At 49.8% G+C, this 5,591-nt stretch overlaps 1 non-coding gene across 1 annotated transcript; it reads right to left on the bottom strand.

Moving 5' to 3' along the window:
- Positions 1-4,391: 4,391 nt before the first annotated feature.
- Positions 4,392-4,527, bottom strand: LOC147733658 (small nucleolar RNA SNORA50). The gene has a single exon (XR_015308918.1). It is a non-coding gene; the product is annotated as a small nucleolar RNA SNORA50 (small nucleolar RNA).
- Positions 4,528-5,591: the final 1,064 nt, after the last annotated feature.

Genomic DNA, 5,591 nt, shown 5'->3' with positions numbered 1-5,591 from the left:
CAAGTTTCGAGCGTGGGTCACCGGGGTAGGAAAGGCGCCCATCTGGTCAGGCCAGTGTACGGGATTCCAGAGATCTTGATCTTTTCCCAGGACCAGTATTTCCGTCTTGTCGCCGTTTAGTTTTAACTGTTTTTTTGTCATCCAGTTCAAGATGTTTAAGAGTCCTTCTTTGAGTAACGAAGGGGAGTGAGGACAAGATTCGGATAGGGAAAAGATGATTTGGGAGTCGTCGGCGTAGTTCATAAGAGTAAGACCCGATTTTTCAACAAGGTCGGCCAGGGGTTTGAGATATATATTGAAGAACAGAGGGCTTAGAATAGACCCCTGGGGCACTCCTTGGGATGCAGGCAGGGTGTCCGAAACGGCTCGTGAAGATGTGATCTGGAAAGTTCGGCTTGTCAGGAAGGACTGGATCCAATCCAGTGCCTTTCCTCGTACACCATTTTTGTGCAATTCTTTGATAAGAGTTTCGTGGGAGATGGTGTCGAGAGTAGAGAAGGTGGTTATTGGGCGTGAATCTGGGTGTAGGGGAATTTGGTGGTATCCTGACCTCAGATCCATTTTCGAGAACCATTTCGAACCAGATAGTTCCCCAATGATGTTGTCTATTGTGGGCGTTAGGTGGCGTTCACGCTTGATAGCTAGGTTGGGAATGCACATGTCCACGCAGATTCTCACTGCGTCTGGCTGTTTTGGTTTCTTTGCTACCACGATGGGTGATACCCACGGGGTAGGGCCGCTCACTCTCTCGATGATCCCTGCATATTCGAGCACCCATAGCTCTGCTTCTACCTTAGGTCGCAGGTGGAATGCAATGCGTCGGTGCCAGAGGGCCACCGGGGCAACTGATCTGTCTATGTGGAGGTGGATGGCCGGTTCCTTCAAACACCCGATTCCGTCGAACAGCGTTGTGAACTCTTGTACTAGGTGGTCGAGGCTGTGAGCTTGGACTGTGAGGGCAAAGTGGAGCAATCCTAGGTCCTGTGTTGTCCGGCATCCCAGCACGAATCCTGACCCTTCCTTAGACACGTAGATCTTGGTTTGCAGGCGGGTGGAACCATGGGATAGGTTAGTTCGGAACATTCCACACAGGCGAAGTGGACGGGTGGTGCCGTAGGCATACACTTGCACTCTGGTGGGGTGTAGTGCCGGGGCGTTCGTCAGTGTATGGAATACGCTGGCCGCCATTAGATTGATTATCGTGCCTGTGTCGATTAGAGTTGGTACCCTCTGGTCCTGGATGTCGATGGTGCACATGGGTGCTGCCGGCGGCGTGGCTGCGAAGGTGTTAAGCCTCCGGACGACAAGTATGGAAGCAGTGTCGGCTTCATTCTCATCCATGTCGCTGTTGGTGGGACTGGTCGGGCGCGGCTCCACTGTCCTTACTCTCCTGGGTGGGTCATTCTGTTTCTTCCTCGGCGTTGACCGGCACACACTCGCTAAGGGATTGGCCTTCCCGCAGGCGCTGCAGACTTTGCCTTGCGCTGGGCAGGCTCCATTGTGAGGCATCAGGCCTCCACACCACGCACAAGTCCGGCTACGCGATGACTGGGCTGGTTTGGACGTTCCTCGCTGGGGCTGTTTTGGGCGGGCATCCAGAGAATCGGTCCGGAGGGCGCACACTGGCTCTGTCTTGATTGCGACGTTGGGTTTAGCTTCCATATGCGCGGCTCTGGCCTTGGACAGCTCTTTGGACCGACCGAGCGTGAGGATGTCTCTCATGGTCATATTGTCTTCCTCCAATACCCTTTCGCGCAGCTTCGAAGACGCGCAGCCCTTTATGAACTGGGCGCGGATCTCGTCGTCAGCATTCGGGAGGGTGCACGTGCTTGCTAGATTCTTCAGCCTTGCATAAAAGACGTCAACTGACTCTTCTGGGAGTTGGCGGGCTTGGCGGAGCAAGAACCTCTCGTAGTCTGCGCTAGTCTGCGCTATCGAAATACGCAGTGATTACGTCGCGCAAAGTGGTGTAGTTTCTGGGCGGGCCGCCTTCTACCACGTCCTTCGATATGTCATGGATCGCCTCCCCTCCGAGGTGCAACAGCATGGCACGCCGCCGGTCAACTGCGACCTCTGCCGTCACGAAGTAGTTTTCCAGGCGTTCCACCCATTTCTTCCACCGTGCGGCTTGCGACGGTGGTGTGCCAGTGACTGTGAATGGTTCCGGGGGGGAACGTTGGTTATGGCAGCTGAGGGCAGGCGCAGGTGGCGAGGGCCTCAACTGCGAACCTCAGGGTGAGATGTCTTGGCTCTCCGGTGCTATCGGCGGGTTCTCTGGGCAGACACAGGTGGCTAGGAGCCTAGGATCTTCGGCCCAGCTGGAAGAGCAAACCAGGGGCCTTGAATGGACCAAACGGGGTCTCACGCATGAGAAATGGCCGGTCCGGTGCATTGCACGCGAGAAGCGTGATGGACGGCAGGCTGTCGCGTAGCTCTGCCCATGCAGCCTGCGCAAAGACAGAGTTGTCAGGCGGGTGGGATGCCAGTCGCTGAGCCTGGAGGGGCTGCCGGGGATGCGGGCAGGTGGGGAGGAACCGCTGGAGCGCCTGAGCACTTCGCACGCTCGCCTTGGAGGCCACGAGGTATCACCGCCGGGTATGAGGGGCGGGGCCATGGCAGGGAGAGAGATCCAGCACGTGCAGAGCCTCGGCGGAGGCAGGCGGTGAGTCCATTTGGGGTGCGCTTGGCACCAGGGCAGCTAGGGGAGCCTCACTCAGCAACGTGGTACGACGGGGGCTGGACCGGCCGCCGGATGGGGGCCGCAGGGGCTGCGCTGAGCTGCTCCTTGGGTATAGGCAAACAAAACAGGTGATGGACCGAATGTGGATCAATGTCACACATTCATCCCAGTCCAAAGATCTGGGCCCAAATCCATCGTTTTTTTGCACTCCACACCACCCTGGGTTAGACAATGGCGATATGCAAATCAGCTCTGACCCTGTGCCCCATGGGAACAGTCCAGTCCGAAATACAAAAGCCATGTCTTTCCCAGAACGGAATCAAGCATCCGAGGACCGGACCGGTTTCGAGGTAACACCTCTCATCAGCCCGGCTTTTGTAGTTCGGAATCGGGGTTGGCAATTACAAAGTGCATTACATTTGTGCCATGTTGAGCGGGGAGACCTTCAGGAGTTGTTAGGTCGGAGGTTAAACAGAGAAGCGAATGCTGCGAGGAGTGTGTTGTGGGGCCTTATTTTTTACTAATAATAATTTTTTGTACAAGAAGTCACGGCTGCTGGATTACAGATGAATGACCTGCAAAACTAAACGCTGTCACTTGTTTACCGAAAGACTAAATATGGTTGTCATTTTACACTAACAACACGGGCGCGGAGCGGCCGCAGCGACCTCCAGCTGCGCTTTAATTGAAATCTAAAAAAAAGGAACTGTGCGCCCCTGTTGTTGATCTAAAAGTAGAGTGACAAGATTCTAAAAAAAAACCAAAAAAGCAGATACTGTATAAAGCGCTCCAATACCTTCTGGTTAACTTTGCTCCACATAAACTCCAATGGCAATTTAAAAAAAAGCTTACCTATATACAACAAAAACAAGCATAAACACTGCAACACCAACATAACGGGGGTGTTTTACCACATTTCGGTGCAAAATCACTCAATGCATATAGAAAATGTGATACTAAGATTTTAATTTATGTTGAAAAGATGTGCATCGCTACGACACATTATGTTGAGACCGTATTGAGTTACAAAATTCTCTTTGGTGAAGTACTTGTGGGCAGCATTTAGAAGCACAGATAACATTTATGTGGAAAATCAAACCTAGGGGCACAATTACATTTGGTTGCAAAATCGACATTAATGCAATATCACCAGAAGTGTATTAATACTTTAAGAGCACACATACACATCACTTATGTTTGATGCTTTCCTTCACCTCCAAGCACTGCAATGAGCACCACTCCAAGCTACTCTTTTACAATCTGTGCCACTCCACTGCAATATACACAGTGCCACTCTGCTCTACAAAACTTTACACTACACCACTACGCTCTACATAGTTCCAATGCACACCATGCCACATATCTACACTACACAATTCCACTCGATACCACGCAATTCCACACCACACAATTAACAAATCCGATACAACCCACATAATTCCACTCAAGCAACATACACCCACAACAAGGGTAAAGGAAATTGTTATTTGCAAAACCAATAGCTCTAGCTCAAAAAATTAAAGACCTATTGCATTTCTAATTCTTTTTAAAGTAAGGAATCAGGAGAAGAAAGTGAGGTTGCAGATAGCTCCAGGGTAATCTTCTGGGGGGAAGGAACCAATAGGCATAACCACACTGACTACGACAAGCAGCGATGGGGTGATCTGTGGACTGAGCAAGCACCAGGAGGTGCAAAAGTAAGCAGCGCAATGCATGTAACTTATTCTTAAAATAACTACTTAGGTTTGGTCCAAGAAGCTCCAGTTATAAACAAGGTATTGCTCTTACACAGTTGCTTGGCCAGTGAAGCCATTGTTTGGCCTACCACCGGTTCAAAGACAGTGCATGTCAAAAGCGATCCAAATAATGAACACAAATTGAACGTACCCTCCCCCCCAAAAAAACCATGATAGACATTCAATTTTCAAGAACAATCTTTTATTGAAGATCATTTATTGTGTTTCTATTGCAGTTTTTGTCCATATAGCAAGTCAGGCGATGTAGTTTCATCTGAAAGAGAAAAAGGGGGAAAAAGAACGGTGTGAGCCGTCAATAGTGCAACAGTTGACATTTTAAACAAGCATTGGCATACCCATTAGGTCTCGCCTTTGGGACCTTTTAAGTGTTTAGCAATGCAACAGTTGTTGTTGCACCAAGAATATTGTGTTGCATAACTAAATACTTAGAAGGTCTCAAAAGCGAGACCTATTGGCTATGTCAATGCTTGTTCACTGTGTCATGAGTGGCCTATCCAGGTGTAACAGGTGGTTGTTGATGTCTTTGTAGAGTCTCATCCTTCGAATACATTCCCTTTGGGTGTATTCACAAAGGGTTGCCCTGTGCATGAACCTTTTTTTCTGGTGGTCTTGCAGGAGAACTTGCATTACACTGAGGTGTCTCTTCTCCTGGGTTCTCATCACGCGTGTGCCGTGGGGCAATCTTCTTGTTAGAAGCATTTGAGAAGGGCAGGTCATGCTAATGTCTCTAGTTTATTGGGGACTGCAGTTGTGAGCATGCAGTTATGGAAGAGCTTAATTGCAGATGGTTGTAATACAGGAGTTTATGCACGTTCTTGCCTTCTCGGTTGCATTCTCTAATTTCACCTGTTGATGCGTTCAGAGAAGGATTAAGTACCAGTGCCTGCTCAGATTAAGCATTGTAACTAAGCCCGACCTGGTTGACCGCTCTAGCCGTTAGGCCACAGGCTCTTCCCTGAAACGATAAGTTTTAACATGAGGACACTCTTGGTTTGTATACAAGAAGAGTATCATGTTTCACCTAATACCATGAGCGCAGTTACTACAGCTCGGGCTCATCTACTACAGAATTACGCAGTAGCAAGATAATAAAATGTGAGCTGACGTCGCATCGACATTAGATATCGTGGGCTGGTGCTGATTGCTACCGAGCA

The sequence above is a fragment of the Lissotriton vulgaris genome, chromosome 2_1 (genome assembly GCF_964263255.1).
Source record: "Lissotriton vulgaris chromosome 2_1, aLisVul1.2, whole genome shotgun sequence".
Taxonomy (NCBI): domain Eukaryota; kingdom Metazoa; phylum Chordata; class Amphibia; order Caudata; family Salamandridae; genus Lissotriton; species Lissotriton vulgaris.
The sequence above is the reverse complement of the archived record's forward strand: the minus strand, read 5'-3'. Positions and strand labels throughout refer to the sequence as shown.